Source organism: Hemitrygon akajei, chromosome 7 (assembly GCF_048418815.1).
Source record: "Hemitrygon akajei chromosome 7, sHemAka1.3, whole genome shotgun sequence".
Lineage (NCBI taxonomy): Eukaryota > Metazoa > Chordata > Chondrichthyes > Myliobatiformes > Dasyatidae > Hemitrygon > Hemitrygon akajei.
Genome location: NC_133130.1, coordinates 169,808,486 through 169,831,191, shown reverse-complemented (window position 1 = coordinate 169,831,191; position 22,706 = coordinate 169,808,486). Strand labels below are relative to the sequence as shown.

The 22,706-nt window shown below is 45.5% G+C and overlaps 1 protein-coding gene across 4 annotated transcripts in view; it reads right to left on the bottom strand.

Moving 5' to 3' along the window:
- Positions 1 to 22,706, bottom strand: part of LOC140731168 (serine/threonine-protein kinase Nek6-like) — a 164,436-nt gene that overhangs the window by 128,225 nt on the left and 13,505 nt on the right. The window contains exon 1 of one of the 4 annotated variants that reach the window (XM_073052582.1): positions 8,935 to 9,035. The exons of 1 other annotated variant lie outside the window; for it this stretch is intronic. The gene's annotated coding sequence lies outside the window, so the exon portion shown is untranslated. Of the gene's footprint in view, positions 1 to 8,660; positions 8,870 to 8,934; positions 9,036 to 22,706 lie in introns of those variants that run through there. 2 more of the 4 variants (XM_073052583.1, XM_073052581.1) reach the window with 2 other exon arrangements.

Below are 22,706 nucleotides of genomic sequence, written 5' to 3'. Positions count from 1 at the left end.
CTCTTGTGATCCTGCGCACTGGAGCCTCCACGCCAGACAGTGATGCATCCAGTCAGCGTGATCTTCACCATACATCTGCAGAAATTTTCTAGAGTCTTTGGTGACATACCAAATCTCCTCAAACTCCTATAGCCGCTGTTGTGCTTCCTTTGTGATTGCATCAGCGTATTGGGCCCGGGACATACCCTTGAAGAAATTGTCACCCAGGATCTTGAAGGTTCTCCCTTTCCAGAAGAAGAAGAAGATGGCACCACTGCTATCCCTTCAGCCATGGCTCCGTGCGGAAGTCTCCTCGCTCTGCGGTTAGGTAGGCCTGCGTTCAGGTGCCCAAGAAACCCAGAAGAAGAGAGGTAAGAGGAATGCCCTACCCCGCTGCCATAAGTCAAACCTGTTCTGTTCTCCCTTTGTGCTTCCGTTTCAAAGCAGAACCTGCTGCCATTTGATCCGTCTTCCCCTCAACACTGCCACTGAAGTCAGGCTTAACATCTTGAGGCAGCAACTTGAATATGGCATATAAATATTAATAAAAACAACTTTGAACAGTATACCCAGGGGTAGCTGGCAATACATGATTGCAAAAAAAACTTACAATTAATATTCACCCATCTCTAGTTACTGGCACACTGCCCGCACTTCTTAAAGCTGTAAATATTTATTCATACAGTCAAGAGCAGTCTGCTCGATCACAGACTCCCTGGCAAGCAGACACAAACCAGAATCAATTAACATGGCTCATGTCACCCAGTGTAACAGTTATACTGGCACCTTTAAGGATAATTTAGATATCCTGCGATGCGCCAAGTTTTTGACTGAAGATACCATGTATCTGGTGCAACCAATTTGCACCTAGCTCTGTAAATTAGAAAGTGCTTAGGTGTAATTATAGAGGGCACACTGAGGCCCTCTGCACACAGGTGTCGTGGTGTCAGACAGGGACATGAATCAAGCAGGCACCATCAATATTACATTGGTCTTTGTGTAGCCGGCTTAATAAAATAGTAATGGGGAACTGGCACTGTGTGTGATAGTTTTCAAAGGTAGGGCTTAATTCCATCTTTTCCCTTCCCTCTTCTTCAATTTCCCATTATCTCTTCTCCTCTCTTCCCTATCACCTCCCCCTGGTGCCCCTTCTGCCCCGGTCTACTCTGCTCTCCTATCGGATTAATTCTTCTCCAGACCTTTACCCTTTCCAACTATCACCTCCCATCTTCTTACTTCATTCCCAACTCCTCACCACCACCCCACTCCTCCCTGGCACCTGGCTTCGCCTATCACCTTCTAGCTTGTCCTCCCACCTTCTTATTTTTGCTTCTTCCCCCTTCCTGAAGGGTCTCGGCCCAAAACATCAAATGTTTATTCATTTCCATAGACGCTGCCTGACCAGCTGTGGAGGAAGATATTGTGTGTTAAAGATTTTGATAGACAAAGGGTTAATATTGGCTTTTTGAGTATGGAAACCAGTTTGCAGCTTAGTCTGTTATAAAGATGCCTTGGATTTCAGCAGTTGCTTATCTTGTAAGAATTAGACTCAAGGATATGAGACAAACTATTGGTTAATACAAAGTTGTACACAGGACTGAATTTTTAATTTTTGGCTGTTGCTATGGGTTTTGCTTATCACAAGACAACTGCATGTGAACCTGGCTTATCTTTCTAATTCACAAGGTTCATCGAACAGCCTTTGCTTTTGCAATTGATTTGTACACGCATAAAAGAAGCTGTGCCCTCCGTATTATTGGGAGTTCGAGCCCATTGTTGAGATTCCACTCCCCACGATATTCATGTCTAATATTCTTGCAATCAACTTTAATCAAATTTCCTTAGCAAGTTAATTTCCCTAACACCCGCTGAGTTCCTCCAGCATTTTGTGTTTGCTGCTCTGGATTTCCAGCATCCACAGAATCTTTTGTGTTTAAATTCCATTGTCATTCATTCCCACCCCCCCACGTACTGCCCGTGATCCACTGCCTTCTCTTCAACTGTGGGTGAACTTGGCAGTAAAAACCAAGATGGTGAAAGAATCAGCAGGTCAGGCAACATCTATGAAGGGAAATGGACAGTGGATGTTTCGGGTCAAGACCCCTGCATCTCCCTTCACAGATGTTGCTTGAACCACTAGGTCCATAACAAAAGACATAGGAATATTCGATCTATTGAGTCTGCTCTGTCATTCGATTGTGACTGATTTATCCGCCATCTCAACCCCATCCTCCATGTGACCTTTGACACACTGACTAATCAAGAACCTACCAAACTTCATTTTAAATGTACGCAGGGACTTGGCCTCCATCATTGTCTGTGGCAATGAATTCCACAGATTCATCACTCACTGGCTAAAGAGATCCCTTCTCATCTCTGTTCGAAAGGGACATCCTTCTATCCTGAGACTGCACCCCTGTTTTAGACTCCCTCACTATAGGAAACAACTTCTCCAGCATCTGGAGACCCTCCATCGAATTGCTTTATGCTCCATAGTCCATCATCTGCAGTCCCTTGTTTCTCCCGATGGGGGACAGGGCCATACGGAGAAGACATTAAACTAGGGATATGTGTGGAATATACGCAGCAAGTAGAGCCACTGCTTCATGGGTTCGGTGACCCAGGTTCGATCCTGACCTCCGTTGCTGACTGCTTGGAGTTTTGGAGTTTGCACGTTTCCCCAAAGACCTCAAAGGTTTCTCCTGTGGACCCCCCCCCCCCCCCGTAAACCAACAATGTGTGGGTTGGTGGGTTAATTAGGCACTGGAAATTACCCCTGTCAGGTGGGTGAACTGGGGATGAGGGGAGTAGTTGTTGAGAACAGAGTGACAGTCACAGAATCAGGCCCTTTGGTCCATCTAGTCCATGCTGATCTGTTATTCTGCCTGGTCCATGAACCTGCACCTGCACCATAGGCCTTTAAACCCTCTCATCCACACATTTTTTTTCAAATTTCTCTTGAATATTACAGTCGAACCCATGCCCACCACTTCCACTCACAGCTCGTTCCACACTCTCGCCACTCTCTGGGTGAAGAAGCTCCCACTCATGTTCCCCTTTCACCTTTCAACCTTAACCCATGACCTTTACTTCTAGTCTCACTCAACCTCGGTGGAAAAAAGCCTGCTTACACTTATCCTATCTATAGCCCTCATAACTTTGTAAACCTCTTTCAAATCTCCTCTTATTCTCTTGTGCTCCATGGAATAAAGTCCTAATCTATTCAACCTTTTCTTATAGCTCAGTTATTCAAGTCCCAGCTACATCTTTGTAAATTTTCTCTGTACAGTTTTAATCTTCTTGATAGCTTTGCTATCGATAGGCGACCAGGACTGCACACAATACTCCAAATCTGCCTCACCAATGTCTTAAACATCTTCAAAATAACCTCCCAACTCCTGTACTCATTTCTTTGATTTATGAAGGCCACTGTGGCAAAAGTTTTCTTTACACCCCTATGTACCTGTGACGCCACTTCCATTTTATGGACCTGTATTCCCAGATCCCTTTGTTCTACCCCACTCCTCAGCGCCCTACTGCTCACAGTGTAAGACCTACCCTGGCTGGTTCTACCAAAGTGCAATAATTCACACGTGTCTGCATTAAATTCCATCTGCCATTTTTCAGTCCATTTCTCAAGCTGGTCCAGATCCTGCTGCAAACTCTGATAGCATTACTCACTGTCGACTACATCCCCAATCTTCGAGTCACCCGCAAATTTACGGATCCCGTTTACCACATTATCATCCAGCACATTAATATAGATGACCAACAACAATGGACCCATCAGCGATCCCATGACTTTCCACCAATCAGAAATTCTAATTCAGATTAATTTATTACATGTAGATTGAAACATACAGTAAAAGAAGCCCTTTAAGCTCTCTGTTTCTTTCTCAATCAAAAACCAACCAGTTAACCTTCACTGCACCCTCCTCCGCTTGGTGGAAGTGGTGCTCACCCATAACAATTTCTCCTTCGGCTCCTCCCACTTTCTCCAGACTCAAGGGGTTGTCATAGGCACCCACATAGGCCCAGCTATGCCTGCATCTTGGTAAGCTGCGTAGAACAGTCCATGTTCCAAGCCCTCCCCGGTAATGCTCCCCAACTCTTCCTCCGCTACATTGATGCATTGGTGCTACGTCATGCACCCGTGCTGTGCTCTTCAACTTCATCAACTTTGCCTCTAATTTCCATCCTGCCCTTAGATATACTTGGCCCACACCGCCCTTCCCTTTCTCAATCTCTCTGTCTCCATCTCTGGAGACATTTTTTATAAACTTACAATTCCCACAGCTATCCTAAATATACCTCTTCCCACTCTGTCTCCCATAAAAATGCTACTCCCTTTTCTCAGTTCCTTCATCTCCACCACTTTTGTTCCCAAAATGAGGCTTTCCTTTCCAGGATATCAGAGATATCCTCCTCCTTCAAAGAATGAGACTTCCCTTCTCCACCATTAATGCTACCCCCACCCACATCTCCTCCATTTCCTAGACATCTACTCTCACCCATCTTCCTGACACCTTAACAGTGATAGAGTGCCTCTTGTCCTTACCTGCCACTCCATATCCAACACATCATCCTCCATAACTTCCACCATCTCCAAAGGGATACTACCACTAAATAAAAACAAAAACTCCAGCATCTGCAGATTCACTCGTACTACCACTAAATACACTTTTAAATCCCCTCCCTACTCTCGTCTTTCTGCAGGGTTCACTTCTTTTGTGATTCCTTTCTCCATTCGTCCCTCCTCACTAATCTCCCTCCCGGTACTTAACCCTACAAACATCTGAAGTGCTACACCTGCCCGTTCGCCTCCTCCCTCGCCTCTATTCAGTGTCCCAAACAGTCCTTCCAGGTGAGGCAATGCTTCACCTGCGAATTTTCTGGAGTTTTCTTTTGTGACTGATGGCCCCGATGTAGCCTCCTCAACATTGGTGAGACCACTTTGTCAAGCACCTCTGCTCCACCTGCCAAAAGTGGACCTTCCCGGTGGCCAAACATTTTAATTCTGATTCCCATTCCCGTTCCAACATGTTGTGATGAGGCCACCCTCAGAGAGGAGAAGCAAAATCTCATATCAGCCTTCAACCTGATGACATGAATATCGATTTCTCCTCCCGGTTAAAAAAAAATTCCCTCCCCTTCCCTGTTTATTCTAATCCCCACTCTGCCCTCTTACCCCTTCTCACATGCCCTGGTGCCCCTCCTTCTCCCCTTTCTCCTAGGGTCCACTCTCCTCTCCTATCAGATTCCTTCCTCTCCAGCCCTTTACCTTTCCCACCCAGCTGGCTTCACCTGTCACCTTCCAGCCATCCTCCTTCCCCCCCCCCCCCCCCCCCCACCTTTTTATTCTGGCGTCTTCCCCCTTCCTTTCCAGTCTCGGCCTGAAACGTGACTGCTTGTTTATTTCCATGCATGCTGCCTGACCTGCTGAGTTCCTCCAGTATCTGCAGAGTTCCTTGTGAGTAAAATGTGTCGTTTGCGTCAATGACCAGCAGAGTCTGAGTATGCGCTGGGAGCAGCCCGCTTCCGGCACCAACGTAGCTCACTAACCGTAACCGATACATCTTCGGAATGCGGGGGGGAGTCCAGAGCCCCCGGAGGAAACTCACACAGTCACGGGGAGAACGTACAGACTCCTTACAGACAGCTGCGAGAATTGAAACCCGGTTGCTGATCGCAGGCGCGGTACAACGTTACACTAGCCGCCAAGCTACAGTGCCGCTGATTTGACTGCATTCTCAGCTTATGGTGATAGCTTGGACTAATCATGTGAGGTCTGTCCAATTTGCTGACTGTTTTTAAACTCACTTGTCTTATGCACAAGAACGTACGTGTGTGCGTGTGTACGGTTGTGTAATATATTTCAGGTTATCGGACAGGTCCTGTCAGTACCAAAGTCCACTCTACAAATCTTCCCCCTTCCTTTCCAATCCTAATGGAGTGTGTTGGCCTGAATGCCGACTCTTTATTCCTCTCCTCAGATGCTGCCTGAGTTCCTCCAGCACCTTGTATGTGTTACTCCGGATTTCCCGCAACTGCACAATCTCTCGCATCCACCTATCACACAGCACTGCTGCCAGGGATGCTGGGAGCACTGTTTTCACAACAGAAGTCAAAGGGGTTTGTTGTCAAATGCCCAAGTCCATGCACAATAAAAACCTTGCATCACAGGCACGGCACGTAACAACTTCCCTTGGACCACTTGGTTCTCGAACCAAGTGGCTACAGAATCTGGGGAAGTTTTTTATTCAGATCATTTTTCTCTCTAACTCGATGCAAAATTTATTGCCTCAGCCCTGTTATTGATGATCTGCCTCTTAATTACCTGGAGTTCTGGTTGGCTGATTCTGAATATATTAAACTGACCCAAAGTTAACGAGCGGATTGTTTAAAAAAAAGGGGTTCTCCAGCTTCAACAAGACATCAGCAAAATTGGAAAACAAATGACCTGCAACATCGCAAACAAAGTAGTCATCAAGATAACACCCAGCGAACTTTGCAGTTAATGTTTGTTCATATTTAATATGTATATCCATAGAAAGCAAATTAAGGTCGATGCAGAAGTCTTACTTGCTTCTTTCCTGACTTGGTATTTTGTTAGGAATTGACATTTCAACGTTTGCTGAGCTAAACTAAATGTTAAAGTAATTCAAAATCCCCAACTTCAGCATCAGACGCTGTGGAATTTAAGGATCCAATTCATTAACAGCACAGAATGGAGACATCTTGTCCATTGCTGCATTTCTTGTTGATGCTTTCCAGTTCTGAATAAGAGACAGAAGTTTCTAATTCACTAGAGATTCTGCAAGTGCCGAAGTCCTTGGAGAGGCTCAGCAGTTCAGGCAGCATCCATGGATGGGAATAAACAGTCAACGTTATAGGCCAAGACCCTTAATTCACCTGCTTGGTGGACCAAACTGTAAACAAAAGAGATTCTGTAGATGCTGGAAATCTAGAGGAATGCACACAACATGCTGGAGGAACTCAGCAGGTCAGGACAGTTAATTCCTCTCCATAGATGCCGCCTGGCCTGCTGATACCCCCAGCATTTTGTGTGTGTTCCTTGGAGGAAGTTATATCTATGGTGTGACATAGACAGTTCCAGAACTGAGGCATGTCTTTGCAATAAGTATCTGAGTCCACACACAATCTGCTGGGGGAACTCAGCAGATCGAGAAGCACCTGTGTGAGGAAAGGGAGAGTCTACGTTTCAGTCCGAATACAACTCGATCTGCTGAGTTCCTCCAGCAGATGGTTTGCTACTCCTGATTCTAGCATCTGCCGTCTTATGTCTCCAACTATCAGAGTCATCGAATTTATCTAGCTACACGCTCTGCACCTTTGCCAGTGGATTCTGGTTAATTGGCCCATCGGTTATTTGGGGCAGCCACTAATTTGGGACAACTCTAAAAAACAAAAACAAATCATGAAAACAGCTGGAATGGCTCAAAGGGCCGGAAGATCCCATCTGTATCACTGAATAAACTAATAAATTTGTCAGCCCAGAAGCAAAGGTTCAAAGATTCATCTTATTGTGAAGCATGCATGTACAATACAACTTCTCCAGATAGCCATGAAATACAGGAAAACCATGGGATTTGTTGAAAAGCCATCACTCCCATTCCCCAACACAAAAAAGAAAAAAAACAAAACCAGCAAACCCCCAAACCCCCCCCATACACACAATAAAGGATGCAGTTAAATGCCAATGCCATCACTGGATCTGGAGTCACATAGCAACGAGAATAGACAAAGTTGGAACAGTCCCTTCCCTGACAGAAAGAGTGACGTCAGGAAGACCAAGGAATTGACTGTGGACTTTGGGAAGGGGAAATTCGGAGAACACACTTCATCAAGGGGTCAGCAGGTGAGCAGTTTTAAGTTCCTGGAACCAGTTTTAAACTCTCTGAAGATCTGTCCTGGGCCCAACATATTAATACAACCAATGTTTGGACAACTTAAGCAATAGGCCAGATTGAAAAGGTCGGGGTGTTAGGACCGGAGGCGAGAGATGGGCCGGTTCTGCCTGGCTCTGTTCCCCGATGTTTACTCAGCTCTGCACTGAATGGAGGCTGCAGTGATGCCTGGCTTCGTGGCCTTTGTAAAACTTCAGTTTGAAAGCTATTTGATTACTTCTATTGTTTGCACGCTTTCTCTGCACATTGGGTGTTTGATGAGTTCTTTTGTTTTGCAGTTGCCTATGAGGAGACGAATCTTACGGTTGTATAATATATTCTGCAATTATTTAAATCAAATTGTACTTTGAATCACGAAGAAGGCACTAGCATTAGACTTCTGAGCAGACAATGAACCCACGAACACTACCTCACTGTTCCACTCTCTACTTGCATGACTTACTTTATATACACAGTATTGTGCAAAAGTCTTAGGCGATGTGTATATTACACCGTACTGCTGCTGTAAGACAACAAACTTCACCTCCTAATCAGCCACACAGCAGAGCAGAATCAGAACTCTTTCCCTCAGGGATCCCCACCCGTTAACTTAGCAAGAAGGAAGACAAAATAATCTCCTCAGAACGAATTTGGCTTCAGAGATGGGTCAAAAGCTCCAGACAGGAGAATATTGACAGCAGCGTACTTATGAAGGGTTAACCAGCTGCTGACTGTGGGTTAGGAGGTGAAAGAGCAACTTGGAACGATCCTTACCTGAACTGACCCCTACTATAGTTGAGATACGAGTCTGGTTAGGCTGCACACACTTCCACAGCACAACCCTGCCCCTCTTTAAAGGCACAAATAAAATGTTCACAACTCACTCACTTGATCAAGCTCACAAGGCACACGTGGTTTTCTGTAACAGTATGCCAGAGACCCGACCGACAGCTGACGTCGAAAATGCTCGGCCTGTCTAATCATTCCTTTAGCTTTCTGGCAATTAGCCCTACACACAAGTAATTATTTAAATCAAATTGCTGCTCACCTCTTACAGAGCCAGCCTTGTCCCTATGAAACTATTGCAAAGGAAACTCTCACTGAAAGTGCTATATAGTCGGTACGTCATAGTGACTGATTGTTCTTCTATGACTATGCTTTGGCAAGAATGCATGAATAACTTCATGGAATTTGCTATTTCAAAAAGAATCCAACTTGTGAAACATAATTACCAGAAGAGGAAATGGTCAATATTTCTAACATTACTGAAGTCATTTCCCAAAGATATTTCCACACAAAGTTTAGAAAAGAAAGGTGCACAATCAGGATTGATTTAAAGCAACAGAATAGTTATTGATTCCGGTTAGTGAGACGCTATTGCAGCTCAGGGGCGTTAAGCTGTTTGGAGTTCAACTGCAGTTCCGCTTGAAAGGAGTTTGGACATTCACTTCATGAACTGCGTGGGTTTCCTCCGGGTGCACCAGTCTTTCCCACAGCGCAAAGACGTACCAGTTAGTAGGTTAGCCGGTCAGTGTTAATCGTCCTGTGATTAAGCTGGGGTTAAATCAGTGGGTTGCTGGGTCGAGCAGCCCGAAGGGCCTGTATCTCTAAATGAACAAAATAAATAAATAGATATATCTTTTCTCAACAAATAAATCACAAAGATGACGAGAATTCCCTCAGGAATTCTGCTGAAGGGAACTAAAGCATGTTTTCAGACCTGAATCAAATTAGAGAATGCAGGGTGTGGAGAGGAGCTGTCAGGGAGAATCGAAAATTCAGAACTAGGGTTCTAAGAGAGAAGCTGAGAACCAACTCTAGACAGCCACCATAGAACGATCCTATCAGCTTAGGGCGGCACCTGCTCTGCCTGTAACCACTAGAAGAGTTGTGGACAGAGAGCACATCGTGGAAACCAGCCTCCCCTCCATGGCCTCTGTCTACACTTCTCATTGCCTCAGGAAAACAGCCAGCATAATCAAAGACACTGCATCTACCACATTTTGATCTTGTACCTTACAGTCTGCCTGCACTGCACTCGCTCTGTAACAGTAACTTTTCATCTGTAATCTGTTGCTGCTTTAACTTGCACTGCCCCAATTTACTCTGCAATGACTTGACCTGTGTGCTAGACAAACTTTTCACTGGATCGCAGTACCTAGCAAAGCGGCTGTCGAGTGTATGTTCACGGTCTTCTGCTCCTGTGGCCCATCCACTGCGAGGTTCGATGTGTTGTGCGTTCAGAGATGCTCTTCTGCACACCGCTGTTGTAACACAGGGTTATCTGAGTTCCTGTCAATTTGAACCAGTCTGACCATTCTCCCCTGGCCTCTCTCATTAACGAGGCATTTTTGCCCGCAGAACTGCCGCTCACTGAGTGTTTCTTTGTTTTTCGCACCATTCTCTGTGAACACCAGAGACTGATGTGCGTGAAAATCCCGGGAGACCAGAGTTTCTGAGATACTCAAGCCCCTCTATCAGGCAACAACAATCATTCCAAGGTCAAAGTCACTTTGATAACGTTTCTTCCACAATTTGATGTTTGGTCTGAATAACAACTGCACCTCATGCTTTGATGCATTGAGTTGCTGCCACATGATTGGCTGATTAGATATTTGCACTAACGAGCAGGTGTGCCTAATCAAGTGGCCACTGGATGTACGTGGCAATAATAAACCAATCCCGCGATGGCTTACCCTGTTCCATCCTCAGCTGCATTCGAGCAAGAGGTGGGTGCATCACCAGCGGTGCAGAGCAATGCAGCTGATGGTAACTTCCTCTTGTTGCTCCTCGGTGTATGGTCACAGCATCTCATTGTGTGGTGTGCGGTCTCCGTCGGCCGTGGTTGACCATGGGTACTGCGCCTCTGGTAGCTGGAGTGGCCCCTCCAGGGCACAAGCCAGGGCAGAGTTGATATGGAGATCCGTCTGTTGCCCATGCAGTGGGACCCCCCTCTCCATGCTGATGACAGGTCCAAAGGAACGATGGCAACGGTTTGGTGCCAGCAGCGTCGCAGGAGTCGCCGTGCCAGTGCTGGGTACAGCATTCAGCCGCCTTCGGGACTCCGACTCCAGATTTTTCCACAGGGTTTACTCCCAAGGCCTTTCCCGTGAGCGGGTACAGCCACAAGGCAGCGGAGGTTTGAAATCGGAGTTTTCCCTCTGCTAGATGAGCTACCATCCGTGGTTAATGAGCCCCATTTGCCCGTCTCATTAGCAGCTGAATAAACGATTTCAAGTTCAAGTTTAAATGCTATTCAACCTTGTATATTTATATAGCTAAACGAAACAGTGTACCTCTGGGGCCAAGATGAAAACACAGTGCGTACAGTCACACACTACTGTATAGTTACAATAGCACATCCAGTCGCAAAATTATTAGCACGTCCCCGAGTGATGTGGCCTGGAGATTGATGGTGCATGCGATGTTGGCCTGCAGCCACGAATCTGCAACAAGTACGCAGCACTTCCTCATCTCCCGCTAGTTCAGCGGATAAAGGCGATGCAGCTTGTCTTCCAAAGAGCGAATACTGGCAGGGGATAGTCCCCAACCCAGCACAGATTTTAGCGCGGGGGGGGTCACATCTCCATTTGCGCCTCCTCCCCAGGGCTTTGTAACAGGCGACACCGAGGGATGAGGGTCCAGTCCACGCGACAACTGAGGCCAGGCAGCTTCCCCGCCATCAGACTCACCCGGGAACCAATGAACTGGACATGCAGTGTTTTACCAAACCATGTGGCCAACACCGAAGCCCGCAGTTATTGGAAAGGAAGGGATCCCCCCCCCACCCCACCCACCACCTCGCTGACGGTAAAGCCCAGGTCTGATCAAGGAAGGGATCCCCCCCACCCCACCCACCACCTCGCTGACGGTAAAGCCCAGGTCTGATCAAGGAAGGGATCCCCCCCACCCCACCCACCACCTCGCTGACGGTAAAGCCCAGGTCTGATCAAGGAAGGGATCCCCCCCACCCCACCCACCACCTCGCTGACGGTAAAGCCCAGGTCTGATCAAGGAAGGGATCCCCCCCACCCCACCCACCACCTCGCTGACGGTAAAGCCCAGGTCGGATCAAGGAAGGGATCCCCCCCACCCCACCCACCACCTCGCTGACGGTAAAGCCCAGGTCTGATCAAGAGACACAAGACTAGACAAATAATAAAAAGTAATATTAGCATTCAGTTCGAGAGCACCAGAACATAAAAGCAAGGATGGAATGCTGAGGCTTTATAAGGCATTGGCCAGACCGCACTTGGAGTATTGCAAGCAATTTTGGGCCCCGTTATCTAAGAAGGATCTGCTTGCCTTTGAGACATTTCAGATGAGAGCCACAAGAATTATTCCAGGAAGTAAAGGCTTGGCGTATGATGTCTTCTGCATGGAGTTCAGAAGAATGAGTGGGTGTGGATCTCCTGGACTCCGAATGGCCTGGACAGAGCGGACATGGAGAGGATATTTCTATTAGTGGGAGAGTCTAGTATCCGAGAACACAACCTCAAGATATCCTTTCAGAACTGGGACAAGTAAACTTGTGCTGCAAAGAGCCATGGAGGCCAAGTCATTGAGTGAACTTAAGGCAGACATGGACAGGTTGGCAAGCAGAGGTGGGTTAAGGGTTACGAGCAGAAAGAGGGAGAACGAGGTTGAAAAAAAATCAGCCCTGATTGAATGGCAGAGCGTAATTGATGGGCTGAATGGGGTAATTCTGCTGCCATATCTTATGCTGTAATGGTAAATTTGGAATCAAATTTAGAACTGGACTATCTATTCACTTCCAGTAATATGGTGACATCACAAACTGCGAAGACAAGAAATCAGACCTGCTGCTAAAGTTAGACCCTTATCAATCAAGCCCTCACTATAAACAAATCATGCATACGCAACGCTGGTGCTGGAATGTGTGGCGACACTCACGGGCTGCCACAAACAGGCTCTTGTTACAGGCAGTAAAGATGCACGTGGAGATATTTTAAATTATCTTAATCTGATTGGGATTTCATAATCTAATATTGGTATCTTTTTACCATTCTTACAGGAATCAAGATAAAGTTCAAAAGTTCAAAGTTTAGAGTAAGTTTATTATCAAATTATATATATATATAATCTCATATATTATCCTGAGATTCATTTTTTACGGGCATTCACAGTAAATACAGAGAAGCACAAGGGAGTCAGTGGTAATGGAACAAATCAGCATAGAGGAGGGAGATTGAAAATCTGGCTGAGTGGTTCCACAGCAACAACCTCTCACTTGTCAGCAAGACCAAGTTGATTACTGATTTGAGGGGGAGGAAACCAAAGATCCATGAGCCAGTCTTCATCGGGAGATCAGGACGCGCTCTCTTCTCACCGCTGCCATCAGGACGATGGGAGCCTCGGGACTCGTACCATCAGGTTCTGAAATAGGTATTACCCCTCAAACATCTTGAACCAGAGGGAATAACCTCACTCAGCTTCACTCGCCCCACCACTGAACTGTTCCCACAACCTATGGACTCACTTTCAAGGACTCTTCACCTCATGTTCTCAATATTTATTGTTTATTTATTATTATTATTTCTTACTTTTCCTTTCTTTTTATATTTGCACAGTTTGGTGTCTTTGGCACACTGGTTGTCCACCCTGTTACTGCAGTCTTTAATTGATTCTGTTGTGATTATTTGATTTATTGAGTATGCCCTCAAGAAAAAGAATCTCAGGGTTGTATATGGTGACGTATATTACTTTGATAATAAATTTATCTGGAACTTTGAACTGTGAACAACCACACACAAAGATGGACAAACAACCAATGTGCAAAAGAAGGCATGCTGTGCAAATACAAAAAAAAATAATAATGATAATAAATAAGTTATAAGTAAATGAGACGAGGTGTAGAGTTCTTGAAAGTGAAATCTTGTCTTCTGTACTGTTCATACAGATCAGTCGTTACGCAGTGCATTGATATAGAACAAGGTAGAACCATAACAAAGCAGAATAAAGAGTAAAAGTTGCCAAAAGCACATGCACTGTGGTTAAACAATAAAGCGCTAGATCATAACGAGGTAGACTGTGAGGCCAGGAGTCTATCTGATCAACCAAGAGGACTTTTCATGAGCCTGATAACAGTGGGTGGAAGCTGCCCTTGAGCTGGTGTTATGCGTTTTCAAGTTTCTGTGCCTTCTGCCTGAAGGGAGAGGAGGCAGAGAGTGAACTGCTGGGATGGGTGGGGCCTTTGATTACACCGGCCGCTTGACTGAGGGAACGAGAAGTGTAGACAGTGTCCATAGAGGAGAGGCTGCTTCCAGTGACGTGCTGAGCTGTATCCATGGCTCTCTGCAGGGTTTTTTGCAGTCACATGCAAAGCAGTTGCACATGCAACATTGACTGTTTATTCCCCTCTGTCTGATTTGCATTTTACGGGTGTTTAATTTTCTTGAGAATGTGGCTTATCTGATGCTGCCGCAGGCAGGTTTTTCATTGAACCTGTAACACACAAACCTGAGCATTTTATAATAAATTTGACATTGACTTTGACCGCAGTTCCCTCCCCCAAGATCCCCAACTTCAAATTCAAGTTCAAGTTTATTGTCATCTGACTTTACACACAGACAGCCACAACGTCCCTCCGGACCACCATTCATCTACAAAACGTATACCACAAAGAGCACAAAAACAAAATATTACTACAAATAGGTTAAGAAAATATAATTCAAAATGCATGTTGTGCACAGCATGAGTAAACAGTAGGTAGTACAGTAAACAGCTCGCTGCCCTGGCGACGAGACCTCGGTGGTGACAGGGTATTCATTAGTCTCACACTCTGAGGGAAGAAGCTGTTACTGAGTCTGGCTGTCCCGCTCCTGTACCTCATTCCTGAGGGTAGTGGGTCAAAGAGATTGGGGATGGATGATAGGGATCCTCAACGATATGTCAGACAGACCCTTCATCCACAACACTCCTGGTAAATGTCACAGACGGGGGGGAGGAGACCCTGGAGATCCTCTCGGCAGCTTTTACTCTCCTCTGTAGGGTGTCGCAGTCTGACGCTTTGCACAGTGATGCAGCCAGACAGGACACTCTCGATGGTGCTCCTGTAGAAAGTTGTTTAAATGGTGATGAGGAGCCTTGCCTCTCTCCCACCAGTGAACAGAACTTGGTGACTTCGTTTTCAAGTTAACAAAGTCCATACGGTCACAGTAAAGTTCTTCCATTATGCTGGCTCGTGGATGATTGGGTTTAACTTTGCCAGCCGCAATCCCATGTAGCGGTTAGCAGCACACTTTGCAGTGCCAGTGACCCGGGTTCAGGTTCTGCCTGTGTCAGTAAGGAGTTTGTACTGATCCCGATGTTCGATCAATGATTTAGGCAGTGGGCCAGAGTGAAAAGGTCGGGGCCTGAGGCAAGGCACGGCTGGTTCAGCTTGCTGTTCCGTGAAGTTTACTCAGCTCTGAGCTGAACTATGGGTCTCGGACCCTCCTTGTGGATTTCAGTTCAAAACTCTGTTTGCACAATTGCACGATTTTTTGCCCTCTTGTTTGACGGCCTGTTTTGTATGGGTCCTTTTGGGTTTCTTTGTTTTGTGGCTGTCTGTTGGGAGATAAATCTCCAGGTTGTATAACGTATACATACTTTGATAATAAGTGTACTTTGAACTTTGAACGTTCTCCCCGAGACCACGTGGGTTTCGTCCGGATGTTCGGATTTCCTCCCACATTCCAAAGACGTACGGGTTAGAGTCAGTGAACTGTTGATGTCAGAAGCACAGCGACACCGTGGGCCGCCCCCAGCTCATATTCCAATTGTGTTGGTTGTTGACGAAAATAATGCATTTCATCATGTGTTTTAATGTTTTGATGTACGTGTGACAAATCTAGGTAATATTTGATCATTATCTTTAAAGGCACTTGTTAAAACGACCCTCTTTGACTGAACTCCAGTTGGTTTTTATGGTTGACAGCTCTCTTTCCAGCGAAGCATCAAAAATCAAGGAAAAAGGATCAACTTTATTCACCATATACATTCACATATATTAGGACTTTGCTGTGGTGTGTTGGTCAGGGCATGACATGGAACAAAAAACAACATTCAACAATTATAAAGAAAAACATTCTTTAAGAAATAAAGTTAAAGGTTAAGTACAGAGATGGAATGAAATGTACATAAAAACAGCATGTATTTTCAATGTAAAAAGCATTATAAAAAATGGCTTAAAGTGTTTACAGAGCAGTGTCTGGGGTAATAGATAGAGGGGGTGGGGGATAACTGGAATGGTTGATCAGATTAACTGCTTGGGGGAAGAAACTTTTAAGATGGTGTGTCGTTTTTGTTTAATAGCCGTATAGCACTTTCCAGAAGGGGGCTTTTGGAAATGGCAGTTTTGGGTGGACAGTGTCCACAATGACCTTTTCCTGCCCGTTCCTTTGTCCTGGACACACACAAGTCCGGCAGTGATGTTAGACTGCAGCCAATGACTCTTCTGCTGACCTGACAGTTCGCCGTAGTTTTTGTGCATTGTGAGAGGATGCTGTCCCAAACCAGACAGTAATGACTGGTGTGAGGAGGCTTTCTGTGATAGCCATGTAGAATTACACCAGCATGTTCCGGGGAATCTAGGTCTGCTGCCTAGGTTAGAGGAGCTCTATAAATGGATGTTGTTGGAAGTGATGCCTCGTTTGCAGACAGACCAACAGACACACACACCCTCCTCCATACTTGGGTCAATTTTAGACGTGACAGCTATTGGAGAATCTCCAGCTGGTCTAACAGCTCAGCCAGCTGTAGCTCAGCGTAGGGAATGAAGATTCAGATATCAGACTGAATTCTATCACAATCTTACAATCTCTGGCTAGTTAAGTTCCAAACTAACATAGCCTTATCACAACCTTACAATCTCTGGCTAGTTAAATTCAAGGTTAACATATCCATATATGTTATGTGTTCAGAAAGATGAACACTTTACATCAAAGTTATCTTATCAAAGACATAAAAGAAAGATTAGCTTTACTTGTCATGTGTATGTCAATGCATACAATGAAATGCATTGTTTACATTAAAGCAAATCAGCACTAGGAGCAACCTTCCATGGCCAACATAGCATGCCCACAACCTACTAACCCGACCATAACCGTATGTCTTTGGAATATGGCTGGATAGTGGAGCACCTGGAGGAAATGCAAATAGAGAAACAGAGAACCTGGAGAACATGCAAATTCCTGACAGGCCATGGCAGGAATCAAACCTCAACTCGTAATTGGTGGTGCTGTAAAGCAACTGCACTAACCACGACACTATCATTGCCATTCATGGCTGCATTACCATGGTAGGCCAGTTACGTTAAGTATCAAAAGTGACCAAAAGAACATAAATGTAAATAGAACATAGAACAAAGACCAGTACAGCACAGGAACAGGCCCTTCAGCCCACAATGTTGCCCCCAAGCAATTAAATTAGTAATCCAGTGCCCAACTAAACTAATCTCTCCTGCCAAAACAATAGACTTCAATTTCCCACACACTTTACAGAATCGTGCAAAAGTCTTGGCTATATATATATATATATAATGCACACACCCACACACGCACATATTTACACACGCACGCGCGCGCACACACACACACACACACACACACACACACACACACACACACACACACACACACACACACACACACACACACACACACACACACACACACCTAGTGTGCACAAAATTTTTGCACAGTACAGTATTTGTCAAGGTGGAGCAGAGAGTGAGTTTGTAAATCTGGTGCAAGCAAAGGATACTGGGAATGGCGAGGGTGAGCAAGAAGGATTGCCGGGGGCAGGGGGTGGCGAGGGTGCAAACATATCCAGCCCCGAGACACCAGGCAAGGTCATTTGATTCTGAACAATTGGTTTACTGATCATTTCAGAATGTCTTTCTAGTGCTTTCCGCTCCCTCCCCTCTCCCTTCTCCTTTTCCCAACCATGATTCCTCTCTTTCTGCCTCCCTTTCCACTCTCAGTCCGCAACAGAGTCCCAGATCAGAATCAGGTTTATCCTCACTCATATATGTGATGAATTTGGTTTTTGTTTTGGGGCAGCAGTACAGTTCAATACATGAAATTACTACAGTACTGTGCATCCTAGCCATACATATATATATATGTCTAAGATTTGCACTGTACTGTATGCGCTTATCTAAGAGCCTCTTGAACGTCTGTAAGATATTTGAAAGAAAATCAGATATTGAAAGCTGGTATCTGAAATATAAAACAGCAGATAGGCTGGATTCAGATTCACGTTGGGATTTAGAGTTATTTATCACATGTACACAGAAACACACAGCGAAATGCCTCATTTGCGTTAACAACCGACACACCCCCCAGGATGTGCTGGGACAGCTCACAACACTTCATGCCAAGATCCTTCATGGAACATTAGGGTCTTGGCCTGAAATGTTGACTGTTTATTCTCTCGATAGATGCGATCTGATTTGCTGAGATCCTCCAGAATATTTTGTGTGCCCTGCCCAAAATTTCCAGCATCTTCAGAATCTGTTGTGTCAGGTACCTGGAAAAGGTGGTTAACGGTTCAAGAAGATGATCCCTCAGCTGAAACGGAAGGTACAACTAAAGTTCATGTTCAAGATCAAGTTAATGGTCATTCAACGGTATGCTTGTACACAGCTAAATGAAACAATGTTCCTCAGGGACCAAAGTGCAAAGCACAGTACATGTACCACATGCAGCACATCAGCATCATCATTATCATGTGGGAAATCTGTCTTTAATCTGCCTCTGGGGAAGAGTCCCCATGACCATGATCGCTCTTGGTAAATTTTTCTACAGAAGCAGTTTGCCATTGCCTTCTTCTGGGCAGTGTCTTTACAAGATGGGTGACCCCAGCCATTATCAATACTCTTCAGAGATTGTCCGCCTAGCATCAGTGGTCGTATAACCAGGACTTGTGATCTGCACCAGCTGCTCATACAACCATCCACCACCTGACTGGGACTAATCAAATGCTACATATTCCCCAAGGGTGATTTACAGTCTAGCAGAGGGAAGGAACACCTTTGGTAGGGATGTATCTCCATCCTGCCAACCCATGTCGCATACAGCAGATAAAATAATATTAACAGATAATAAAAAGTCTTATCCGTCAACGTGTTACAGAGAGTTACAGGCAGAGGTTGACCAGGCTGGGACTGTATGTCTGTTTGTGTAAAGGACTGAGGGGTGTCCTCATGGAGGTGTATAAGATCGTTACAAAGGGTAAACAGACACAGGTTTTTTCTCAGGGTAAGGAGAGCAAAAACAAACCTAGGTTAAAGTGAGAGGGGAAAGATTTAAAATGGATCGGAAGGACGAATGTATCAAACAAACTGTCAGAGAAAGTAATTGAAAGACTTCGGTCAGACCACATTTGGAATATTGTGAGCGTTTTGGGTGCAAATATCTAAGACAAGGTGCCCTTGTGTTGGAGGGGGCCCAGAGGAGATCCAAGATAACGATTCTGGGAATGAAAGGGTTAACGTCTGCGGAGCTTTTGATGGCTCTGTGCCTGTACTCACTGGAGTTTGGAAAAGTGATGGGGGTTTTCACTGAAATCTATTGAATACTGAGAAGCTTAGATAGAGTGGACATGGAGAGGGTATTTCCTATAGTGTGGGAGTCTGGGGTCAAAGGGCACAGCCTCAGAATACAAGGATGTCCCTTTAGAACAGAGATGGAGTGGTGAATCTGTGGAATTCATTGCCACAGACAGCTGTGGAGGCCAGGCCATTGGGTAGAGTTAAAGTGGAGGATGATAGATTTTAGATTGCTAAGAGTGTCAAAGGTTATGTGGAGAAAGCAAGAGAATGGGGTTGAGGAGAGCAAACTCAACGGCCTAATTCTGCTCCTATATCTTATGGTCTTGAGGTGTGTACAATAGAGACACTTAGAAGCCTTTTGGATAAGTACACTGAATAGGAAAGGTATAGAGGGAAACAAGCCAGACATAGGCCAATGGGACAAGCTTAGGTGGCCAACCTAGTCAGCATGGACTAGATGGGCTAAAGGGCCTGTCTCCATGCTTTATAACACTAATCAGAGCCTCCCTTAGCTACCAATCGATCTGATGTGCATTTCCTGATTTATGCATTTCATACACTTCTCTGTGGTTGCATGTAGACAAGATTCAAAGAAGTGGGGGGGCTAAGGACATACAAAGCAGGACTCAGCCACTCTTCCCTTCTTTCTGCTGTCCCATTCAAGACTGATTTTTTAGTTCATCTCCATTATCCATAAACAGACAGAGGGTGGAGCTCAGGACGATGGCGTCTAACAGCGACTCCTTTGCTTGCATCTTCGGAAGCAGCTCTATTTCCATCTTTAATATCTCTTTTTATCCTTTTCGAGGTTCTTCTGAAGACCTTGACCTGGAGTTACACGCTGACTTTGGTTCTTTGCGGGAAAGGGACCCTCCCTCAGGGTCTCACGACCGGCCGCTTTTCGATAAGCCCAGGTCGCTGCCTGAAAGACTAGCGCGTCTTCGGGGTGCCGGAGTTTCGTGGCTCTGGAGGCGGGCGGATTCAAGGCCGGCACCACTGCAGAAAGCTGGTGTGTCGTGGGAGTACAGGGAGAGAGAGAGAGAGCCTGGTGTATGTCAAATCACTGGGCGAGTGAGTAGTTTTTGGGTCAGTGCAAGTCTGTGTCTTCACCGATGCTTTGCTGCACACGCGACTACTCAGTGGAGGGTGCAGATGCTTTTTTGCTGGTGGGGGAGGTGGGGTTGTCGCTTTGCTGCTGCTTATGCGTGGGAGGGGGAAGCTGGGAGGGGCTTTGGGGTTCTAACATTTAACTGTCATTCATTCTTTGGGGCATTTCTCTGTTTTCGTGGATGTTTGCGAAGAAAAAGAGTTTCAGGATGCGTACTGTATACACTTCTCTGACATTAAATGTACCTATTGAAACAGTCCCATTTCCGTCGATATCCAAAAACATATTGTAAACTCTGGGACCGGGCCTCCACAATCTTCCTGGGTAGAGAATTCCAAGCATTCAGTATCCCCAGGTGCAAAAAAACAATTTTCCTACCCATATCCTGAATGACAGACCCCTCATTTGGAGATGCCAGCCATGGGAAACAGTGTTTATCCTGTCAAGAAATGTCTGAAGCAATGTGATGGTCTCCCATTTTTTTAAACACTTGAGAATCCTGGTTTTGTGCCCATAATCTCTCCTCCTCCTACAATTCACTATCCCAGGGAAAAAAATCCCATGAACCTTTGCTGCATGCCCCGGGTCAGAAGTAAATCTTTCCTGAATATCTCATTCCAGATGAACTCCCACCTGGCTTCGATATAATTAAACCCAGGCTTCTCTATTCTTGTATACAAGTCTTCCTACAATAAATCTAAAGACTACTTTTAATTGTCACATATACAGCGAAATGTGCCAACAACGAACACAGTCCAAATACGTACTGGGGGCAACCACAAGCGTTGCCCCAGTTCTAGCGCCAACATAACATACCCACACACTTACTAACTCTAACCCATACATCTTTGGGACATGGGAGGAAACTGGAGCACCCAGAGGAAACCCACGCGGTCACGGGGAGAACATACAAAATCCTTACAGACAGCAGTGGGAATCGAACCCAGGTTGCTGACACCGTAAAGTGTTGTGTTACCATGCTAAAGCCTAACAGATTGTTTGTGATTTCTGAATCACTGCCTGGGCCTTCCAATTAACTTCCAGAAATTATGTACAAGGGGCCCACATCCCTCTGAACAACAGTTCAGTTGACTTCTTTCACTTATTAAAGCGTACTGCGCCTTCACATTTTCCACTGCCCTTGAGGCAGTACAGGTGGGATCATTGCTGCTAATAAACTTGAACTTGGGTTTTGAAGCTAGTTCCTTTTCCTAAAGAGTCACAACATAGAATGAGGCCCTTCAGCCCATCTAGTCTGTGCCAACCTGGTCTTCTGCCTAGTCCCATTGACCTGCACCTGTGCCATAACCCTCCATATCCTTCCCATCCATGTATCAATCTAACCTGTTGCAATCAACCCCACGTCCACCTCTTGGGCTGGCAGCTCGTTCCACACTTGCACCACCCTAAGTCAAGAAGTCCCCCTCAGGTTCCCCTCCAACATTTTACCTTTCACCCTTAACCCATGACCTCTAGTTCTAGCCTCACTGAACCTCAGTGGGAAAAGCCTCTTTACACTTACCCTATCTATACCCCTCATAATCTTGTGTGCCTCTACCAAATCTCCATCCTTCTCCTACGCTGCAGCGAATAAAGTCCTAACCTATTCAACCTTTCCCTGTAAGTCAGGTCCTCAAGACCCAGAAAAATGCTTGTAAATTTTCCCTGTGCTCCTCCAGTCCTATTGAACATATAATTATTGAATAAGTAAACACTTGCCCTATCTCTGTCACTGAATGAGTGTGTCTGCGAACGGACAATAACTCAGGACTCTGCCAAGTGTTGCGTCAGAGCCAGTGCATTTAAGACAAGGGAGGAAAAGTTCAAAGGAAATGGGTGGGGATGGGCTGTCGAGGGTGGTTATGGAGGCAGATATGATAGTGGTGTTTAAGAGGCTGTTGGATAGACACATGGAATGGAGAGTTACAAATGCGGGGAATGGAGGAATATGAACTCAGCAGGTCAGGCAGTATCTATAGAGAGAAATATACAGTCAACATTTCTGCTGTGACCTTTCTTCAGGTCTAGGCCCAAAACACTCTCCTCCACAATGCTGCCTGAACTGCCGGGTTCCTTTGCCATTTTATACGTGTTGCTCAAGACTTCCAGCATCTGCAGAATCTCTTGTGGTTATTGTTTAATCCAGCTTGCACAG